Source organism: Corvus brachyrhynchos, unplaced genomic scaffold (assembly GCF_000691975.1).
Source record: "Corvus brachyrhynchos isolate BGI_N302 unplaced genomic scaffold, ASM69197v1 scaffold614, whole genome shotgun sequence".
Taxonomy (NCBI): Eukaryota; Metazoa; Chordata; class Aves; order Passeriformes; family Corvidae; genus Corvus; species Corvus brachyrhynchos.
Window position 1 is genome coordinate 31,761 of NW_008237444.1, and position 10,301 is coordinate 42,061.

Here is a 10,301-nt window from a genome sequence, read left to right on the forward strand (position 1 = left end):
GGGAAAGAGGAAGGAGAAGGGGAAAGAAGAAGGGGAAGGGAGAAGAGGAGAGAGGAGGTAGAGAATGAAGGGGAGGGCACACTGTGTGTGTTACAGGAGTGTAACCTCTGTTTGCTGCTTTAGGAGATTTTCAGACAGATTTCAAAACATACTTGCAGGATGTTTAATATTAGCAGAATACCTATAAGAAACTTATGCTTCCTCTGCAATCTGTTTCATCTCAGTTTCTAATTCAAGGGCAACTGACCTCAAATTTCCTTATTTGACCAAAAATTCTGATGCCCTTCTTACAATTCTTTTGTCTGAATTACATTACACTGGTTCAACAGCTACATTTTTACTTCTGGTAAAAACAAAAGAAAGGGGATTTAAACTTTAAAATTACATGCTTGTGTTCAAGAGCTTGAAAATCTAGTATGAAAAAAAGAGGGGTTCATCCCAATAGTTTTTCTTGCAATGTCAGAATTAAATGGGTGGTATGTAACTGCATTTGGACTTCATATAATTTTGCTGTGCTCAGTCAGTACTCCTGTGTAAATTTACAGAAGCATCACTCTACACAGCACACACCAAGGTTTTATTAAGGGTGCAATTGATGAACAGTCTTCCATATTCCTGTGTGGTGTCAGTGATTAATAGCTTACAAACATTTGACAGCAATTCACAACATCCTAGAAAATTATGGTACAGTATCTGCAAAGAAGGAAATTTTATTTGGGAGACTGTTTCACTAAGCCGCTTTTGTTATTTCATGTGAAACCATGATTCAGAAGACTGTTGGAGCCTGATTTCTTGTCAGGTTCAGATCCTTCCTTTCATGCCAAATTGTGCTGCTGACTCCTTGCACTACTGCCCATTCTGGCTTTCTTGACACAGCTGTCTTTAGGTCTGTTCCAGCAGCATTAGATTAAGCAGAGTTGACTTCAGTCTCCTCTATATTTATTAACCATCTTGGTGATAAACATTGTTAATGAAGAAAGACTACCAAGACTTCATGCAATGTTAAAATGTGTTTCAATTTTTAATCTTTTCTTGATGATTTAATATATATTATTATTCTAAATAAATAAAGTCTTCACGTTCTGATCTTTGTCACAAATGCTGAACTGCACAACAATTTCAACCTCACTTGGAGTGCTGAAGGGCAGCATTTGGTTGTGGGAGATGTGACTTTGGGGCAGGGGGGAGTAAGAGAGAATAACAGGAAAAAGAAATTAAATTGGGAAGTAAATAAAAAATTGGGAGAAATATGACAATTCGTAGCTGAAAGGCAGAGGAGTCTGTCAAGATGATCAGATGGATGGAGCACCTCTCCTATGAGGAAAGTCTGAGAGAATTGGGATTGCTCATCCTGGAGAAGAGAAGGCTTTGGGGTGATCCAATTTCAGCCTTCTAGTAACTCAAAAGAGCTACAAGAAAGATGGAGAGGGACTTTTGGCAAGAACATGTAGTGACAGGACAAGGGGGAATGGATTCAAACTGAAAGGCGGCAGGGTTAGATTTGATAATAGTAAAAAACTCTTTACTGTGAGACTGTTGAAGCACTGAAAAAAGTTGCCCAGAGAAGTTTGGATGCTCCATCCCTGGAAGTGTTAAAGACCAGGCTGCTCCTTTTACCTTGCCTGTGAATGGCAAGGGGATTGCAACTAGGTCTTCAGAGTTCTCTCCAACTCGAAACACTCCATGATGCCATGATACTATGAAACGGAACAGGATTGCAAGGGGATGATCAAGATAAAAAAGAAATGGAAGCAGGGGAGAAAATACACAGACAGAGATGGGAAACTGTACTGGTGACTAAAGGTAGAAAAAGCTCATCAGTTATACACAGAGGTGTATTTGACTTAATTTTTCTTCTATGTCCTTGATCATTTATTATGACAATTGTTTTGTAGAAAGAAACTGGAAAATACTGGGATCTTCCATTATTTGCCTACATTAATTCAGCCAAACTCCTATTATTGGGCAGAAAGCACAGAAGTGCCTCAACACTTTCAACTTTTGTTTTCCCTTGAGTTAACCCAGAGAGGAATAATTGCTGAGATTGAAGCTTTGCCTGAAAGGTAAGATTTTTCTGGGAACACTTTGCTCATAATTCTTTCAGGCATCTGTGAACAGCTGACATGATACACACCAATACTTTTGCCTTTCTTCTAAAAGTGCTACTTTTTTTTAATATTAGATCATTAACTTATTATTGCAGGGTAGGCTTGTTACTGCAAGCTCTGATTTGGAGTTCTCATCAGCCATTACACAGGAGAGTGCCTACAGCTTGAGAGTTTTCAAAGCTTTAGAAAAGGCACTTCAGAATTTCAAGCTGACATACTACTTTTGGTGTCAACTGATTTTTCCTGTGTATAAGAGAGGAATTGAGGGACTGAGGGTGTACCCAAAGAGAATAATATGCCAGCAGCAAATTGTGTGGCTACTTGAGTCTACAGTGATGAGAGCTAGATAATCATGTTCCCTATAAAGAGACATATAGGATGCTATCTTTTCAAACACTTGTTTTTGCCTGTTAGAATTCTTAATCTGTCTGAAGAGTAACAAGCAGAGCTCACCAGAGGTTTGCTTCATTGACGCTACCAACACTGAACTTGTTGTTGACCATAGAAACAGGTTTTCACCTCAGTGTCTATATATTATTGCAGCACTAGTGAATGGTTAGATTTTTTTTTCAGGTAGGTGTTCCTTTTACGTGAACTTATAGTTCACATAGTGTTCAAGTGCTATCGTTTTTGAAATCTGAGTGTGGTGGAGAGTTATGGGGACAGAGCATGATGAGGGTTCTGAGCCTTGGAGATACTCATTTAATACTCTAAGAAACCTCTTGGCATTAGCTCTCCTTTAGTCTACTTGAAAATACTAGACTATGTGGCAATCTCAGTGAATACTAAAATCTCTGCTTTTTGGGTAGAACCTTTTGTAATGCACTTCATGGAAAGACAGGGCAAAAATGTAACTGCAGTGTCTACTCTTGGTTGAGTTGGACCACATACAGCAGAAAGTCTTTTAGGATGGAGGCCAAGATAATTACATGGTGTAATTTTGCCCTTCAAGATCTGCTCTCAGTTCTAACAAAAATGTCAATACAGTTTGTTTTCTTTCAAAACAGACTTTATCTTAGAGGAGCAGATATACAGAGTTCAGTGTTGGTAGCTGTGACACAGTGGGCCCTGCAGACCTCAGCAGCCTTTGATTCTCCTAAAATCACTGTGTGCCAGATGCTTTTTAAAGAAGCAAAGTGACTGCGTCACTCAGTAGCCTAAAGCTGGTGCCAAGAGTAGTTGTAAGATGATCAGCTAGTGAAATAGCCCTCACCCAAGGTCTGTTCTTCTCATTTAACTGCTGGCTGCTATTTAGGATGATCCTTTCTACTGAATTCCTCATGGAACTCTAAAGCAATATTGAAATATCGAATGTTTTTCTGTGCTGGTGAAAGACTATGGAGCATGGCGTGGAATTTTTCCATATTGATATATGTTCAGGTTTTTGTTCCATTTCTTTGAAAAAGCAATGCTTCTGAACATCATGTGAAGATTTTTAAGTAAATGTTTCCCATTAGATATAACTGATCATATTATAGCTAGTCTGATCAAATCTTTATGGTTCTTGACTTTGCTTTTAGGAATTCTCTATAGGAGAAGCTCTCAAAGTAAGGCCAATTGAACTAGATTATATCTTTTATTTTTAGAAAAGTGATTGGGGTAATAAACATCTTTATAATAGAGGTATGGACCTCTGCACTATAATCATTCTGAGCAACTTAGTTTCTAACTGCATCCTTTCCAAAACCATCTGAGTCAAGACTTCCCAGTATTTCCATTTCCCTCTAAATATGTATTTCTCTTTATATAAAGGTGACCTTAACTTGACCTCCTCCAATTAAATTACACTTTCTATTACATAATAACATATCATACTGGTATGAGGCTGTATATTTTGCAGATGTAAACTGTAGTGGCCACAGTGAATTGCTTTGTCTATCTATATAAGCAGAGGAAGCAAATCATTGCATTTAGCTGGGTATCACATGCGTAGGTACGATGTATGATGAGTGGCCACGCCAGAGATCTAATTGCGCCACATGCATTAAAACAGCCATTGGATTTTAAAAAAAAAATTGATTGGGGAAATAATATAGATAAAATGTGTGCTTGCTGGAAATGAAGAAATTAATGTGATGAATTGTATCCAGGGCACTACTAGGGTGTATTAAAAATTGTACATCAAGGTTTTGAAACAGGGAAAATTTATGAAGTGGATGACAATTGCTAAGCAAGTGCAAACTTTTTTAATGTATCTTCCAATAAATCTGCATAACAGTCCAGTAGGGAAATAGATTTTTCTGGATGAATTTAATGAATTTCACAAATGCATGTATTCAGACATGCTGTAATACAAATATATCCCAGGCTGTCTGAAGATGGTGCAAGAGGGAATGTCTTATTTTTTCAATTAAAATAATATGCTTTTACTGTTGTTCTGTTATTTAGCTCAGTAGCATCTAATAAGCATACACAGTACTCCCAGAGCACATTTTCTTGTTATATTCTGGTTTTTCTCTTCTGCTTCAGTTTATTTAAACAAAATTTCTTCAGCTTGATTTTGTGCCTGTCCACCTGTAACACAATGATACAGCAAACAAAGCACTGTGAAAGAATGTAATTTCTTGCAGGTATATGTGTCTGGGGAATTTTTAAGCCTGATCTTCACACAGGCTGTTTTTAAATTTTCTACTAGAATAGTCCATGTTCCTGAGACATGAATGAAAATGAAGGAAGTGTGCAGTCCAAGCATTCGGTCAAAATATTCTGTTGCTTGAATGAAGCTGATTTGATGCTCTTCAGGACTATTGAATTACTTCAGATTCTATTGTATTTAGTTTTCCATGGGCTCCAGTGGAACAACTGGAGCAGTGCCTACAACCCTGACATACCTAGACTCCTCTTTGCAAATATGTAATGCTTTGGGAGGTTCATAACCCTAGGTGTGAAGATTAGGGCCAAAAATACTGGGGTGATAGGAACCCAGAAATAAAGTGGGACCCAGTTTTATGATCGCAAACGTATGCATTCATATTCCTTGCCTGTGGCAGTCCAGCTTCCAGTAAATAACTGCAGATATTTTCTCCCAGTTCCCTGCAATTTCTTCCAGTATTTCCTTCTCTAAGGTTAAGTATTTCTATGAAAGAGTAAGGAAAAGAGATAACACAGCATACAGAGCGTATATCTGAAATGAAGAGAGGATATGGTGTGAAATCAAGGGAAGTCGAAGAATATTACAGTATGAAGGTACAGTTGGCAATACAAAACACAAATCATACTACATATGTTTTACATATGTTTTCTTACTTATATGAACTAGTTTTTATGTAATCTCAGTGAAACAGAAGACAATATAGAATTTAATGGTATCCTGGCAGGTTTTTCGCAAGTTTAAAGCAAATAAACATGGGTTCCGTAGAACCAAATATCAGAAATAAATATTAGAGTTCTGGTTAGTGAGCAGTAGTTATCTAAGAAAAAGTTGGTGGAGTGCCCATTCAAACAGAGGAGGGACTTGTTCTTAGAGGTACACCAAATGATCTAAAAAAAAGTGTAGCAAATAATATTGGCCACAATTCAAGACACTCAACTTGCAATTACAGAATTGATAAGAGACATGACCTGCTTACATTGTCCCCCCACTGGAAGCACTATGAGATGAGCCACCCTGAATTTTCTCACTTTGAGGTGCAACTCAATACCTAATTATGCACATGCATTTCTTCAGAAGCTGCCTAACTTTCTTAGCAGTAGGGTCCTATAAACCTGATGCCAATACAATGAAAACAAGATATGGCCAGACCGACCATTCCGTAAATTCTACCATTGGTTAAAAGCAAAGTTGTGAAACCATGTTGGAAAGAAGCATCTGTAACTGCTATAAGGATTTTCTGTAACTAAAAAGTTGTCGCATTTTTCATATCATCATCATTGAAGGGATGCCTCCAAAGCTGTTTACAAAGGCATGTGAAGTTTCTTACTTAACGTTCTGCACAGACTTCAAAGACCGTTTGCTGATTGGATGTTGCTTAGCTTCGGCCAATGGTGTTAATAATTGTCGTTAAGTAATTGCTTTTTCTCAAAAGAGCTACTTTTTGGATAAGACTCACACAGATTTCCAAGGTTCAGATTCTGGGCACAGTATTAAGTCAGAACTGGAACTGGAACTGGCCTGGAACTGTTCCCCCTGTCTCCCTTCTTCTGCATGCTGGCCCAGGAGGGGAATTAAGAGTAGGAACCATTTCAGACCTTCAGACAGTCTGAAACTGCTAACTTCACGATTATTGTATTCCATTGCAGAATGTGCTGCCTGCAGTCCCTGGAAGAGAAGTGAGAGTCATTACTCATTGCTGAAGAGTTTCACAATGATTTGTAGCATGAAATCCTTATGGAGGTGCCTAAAAGCAGATAGCAAAGATTTTTGTTAAATAGGCAAAGAACTTTGAACAAAATATCCTCCATTTATTATCTTCTTAAATTTTTTGTCAAAATGCAATAATGCAAATGAGAAGCTGCAATCCCACTGGGTATTTGTCCCATTTTTGGTGCATACATTTACTGGATTGGAGCAGTATTTAAAAAAATAACTCACACACACACACAAAGCCATACAGATGAATTCAGGGAATGTGAAAGAGCATGAGAAATTCCCATTGGAACCATTCCCATTACATTGCCTAAATAAAAGAGAAGTTTTGGGGTGTGCTTCCCCTCCTCTATTTTTCAGAGAATGCTAAATGTGGGGTATGAAGCATTGCTGAGGCAGTCAGCAGCACCTCTTCTTTCCTGATTTCTGCCTTGTTTCCCCTTTATACCCACCAGCTTTCTCTCTCTTCCCTCACTCTTCCACAAAAGATTTCCAGCAGAGAGCAGCTGGTGCTTCGTTTTGGCTGCTTTCCCCAGACGCTGGGGGCTTTCACCAGAAATCAATGGCTGCTTATTTTCCCCAGTACTGTGTTTTTTATGTGTGGACTGACATGGCCTCAACCATACTGACCCATTCTGCTGAGCTATTTCCATTCAGACATGCCTCTTTACAAACAGCGGAAATTAGTTGAGGGCCAGTGTCAAACTGCTTGTCACATCTTGTTTTCAATCTGTTGAAATCAGGTTTATAGTGTCCTATTCAGAAGCCTAGGCTTCTTTTGAATGCACACAATGCATTTCAGGCGTTCCATCAGGCGATAAATGCAGAACTTCACATTGCTATTAAAAAATAATCATAATGATTAGTCTTTTGAATTTTCTGAAGTAACTTATTTGCTTGGAATTTGTTGTCTTAATTGCACTACGTCACTCGCTCATAGATATTCACCTCCATAAGATGTAAACTCCCTCCTAGCTGATCTGTCAGTGTAGCAGTTGTACCATGTGAATAAGTTCTCCCATTGATTTAGCAGTAATGAATGAAAGCGTAAGTGAATGAATGAATAATCAGAGGATTGCTAGAATGGATGCACTAAACCTGAGCAACTTGTATTCTCTTCAGCTTCCAGGAGCTTCTGTCAAATGTAGTTTTGTTTTACGTCTCCACCTAATGAGCAACCATGCAAGAATCTCAAAGAGGCTGAATATGTCTGTAGTTACCCGAGGTATATGTGTTACTTCAAAAACAAGAAGAAACTTTTCAAAAGTGCCTTAAGACCTTAAACTTTGTGGAGAGATATGTTTTTAATGACATTTCAGGACTTTTCTTCTGCAATTTAGCAATATATTTTTGGTATAACACTAAGTTATCTAAGCATGAAGGAAAACTTTATCAAAACCTTTAGAACAGACAGTAATTTTAGTTCAACTCATTTGAAAGTCTTCACACTTGCCAAGGATTTTATCCTTGATGAGTGAAAACACCTTGGGTGTTTGATGACATTTGGTCACCAAATAATAAAGCTATTGAAATAACATATGCAAATGCACGCTATGTGACTTTCCACTAATTTTTAACAATATGCAGAGGTTTAGAGCTCCAGATACAAGCACGACTCTCTACATGCTCTGGAGCAGCTGCTGTCATGTTCTTATGAAAACTTTCAAAGGGTTACCCTAGGAACACTTATTTGAATCTCAATATGCGTTTATTCAAATGAACAGTCAGCCACAATTTTCCCTCTTCTTTGAAATGAGAAAAAATCAAATGGGGGTGTCGAAACCCCACAGAACTTCACTGGAGTAGTGCAAGGGAGATTAACAAAAGCCCCCCAAATGTTCTGTAGCAAAACTGCTGAAAACTCCTTGTTGAATTCCAATATTCAGTAAATGTCAAGGTCTTAGGCCTAATTGCAAGGAATGAAGCCGTCTCTGTGTCTATGTCAATAAGGGGCTTCATCCACTAAGTGTGATCCAGCAGTTAACACCAGGAACTGTGTTCTTGGATGCAGATCTTGGAGTTTTGTGTCTATGGGGACATTAGCAAGGATAAAGATTTCCTCTAAACCAAATTCTTGTTCCCTGCACTTGAGCCTATTATCTTTGTTTTGAGTGTGTAGACACTAAAACTGCTTTTGTGAGAAAGCTGTAGAGGTAGGGAGAGATGCATTCTCCAGTCTTACAGACTGGCAGGATGATCGTTAAGTATGACTTGGACTATCTGGTGGGTTTCCTAAGCTGAAAAATAGAAATAAATAGCACACATCTTAGAGGAGGTGATATATGATTTCCTAAGTATCTTCTGGTATCAGTTGTTATCTTATTTCTCAAGTCTCATGAAAAAATGCTATGGCCAAACTCCATTAATCAGTGGTCTGACTTCCATTTAGCAAAGTTTTTCTCGTGCTTCCCACATTGCACATTTTGAATTGCAGCCTGAATCCATCAAGTTCAGTCTATCATTTCAAGTTAACTAGATGTAAAGTCAAATAGTCACATATCACATCTTTCAAATTCAAGGATATTTTTGATCAGAGTTCCAGACCTCTCCAGTTTAAGCAAAATAATTTTCATTGAGGTTTAAAAAGCTCTTTTTATCTTTGCACCTTAAAAAAATGTATTTTCTTTCAGAACAGTCTTCGTCTTGTATCCAGAGAGATATGTCAAAGTCACTGCAGCTCTGCAGAAAGGTATATGGGAAAGATTTTTAGGGTACTCTTTCTTAAATATCCTGTGGAATACAGAATCTTGAGCTCTCATTATCAAAGACTGACATTAGAGGTTGAATTTTACACACCAAAAGTAGTTTTTAAAACTCCATTTGAAAAGAACGTTTCCCTTTTTTAAGAGTATATCTTCATTATTTTTCTGTAAAGCCATTTTTACACTTTTTCCAACTGTTTCCAAAACATGAGGGTGTCTGGAATTTTGTTCTAAGAAAACCCGATAAGATTACGGCTTCGTTCAGGGATTTTTACAATATCTCTTATAAATATTATTTTCACTATTAAAGTGAAAAAAAGACCAATTAAGCAAGGTTTCTAGGTGACCTTCAGAATAAGGCAGAAAGAATTCTCACTGAGAGCAAAGGAGACGGGTAAGAAGAAAAGAATGTTTGGACAGAGTAGGAACAGGACCTGAGACAAAGAACTGAGATGCCAACTACATTATATTTTCATTTTGGCAGAAAGTTTACATAGAAAAATCTTGGAAGAAATAGGGATAGCTGTTGAATACTGCTGGAGATTACTTTTTTTTCTTTTTTTTTCTGAATTAAGAAGGCGAAATATGATCACAGACTTATGGGAGAAACTATAGAAAAAGTTGTCTGGAGTTATTTGTTGCTTTTACAAGAGAAAAGAGGAGTTAAGTTTGTCTAAGACAAAATTATTATTTTCAAAATTTTTATTAGTTCATATGATTTGGATACGTAATTATTATTTTTCACCACTGAATTTTTCTGCCGACTATTTAAAACTGCCCTTTTTTGTGCTCTGTATAAATCAGAAAATACAGAAAATCCCAATGCAAGAATCGTCCATCATTTTGGCCCTTCCAAACAGCCAATTTGTTCTAATTTCAACCTCAAATTCTTCCAGTGATGCCAAGACTGAATTTTCATTGTGGGAAGTTCGAACAGATTAGTGCGGTTTGAAAGGCACATAAACTCATTAGGCATATTTATATCATTCTTGTATTAAAAGTCCAACCAGAACTTGCTCTGTCTTAAGAGAAGCCAGCTAAATGCATTTGACAGTGTGCAGAATGTCTTATACAGGGAAAGGAACAGCATGTCCCTTCCTACAAGACAATAACATCTCACACATGGTGAAGGACGAACCCATTCTTAATGAATGAGGCCACAGAATGAAATGCTGATTCCTCCTT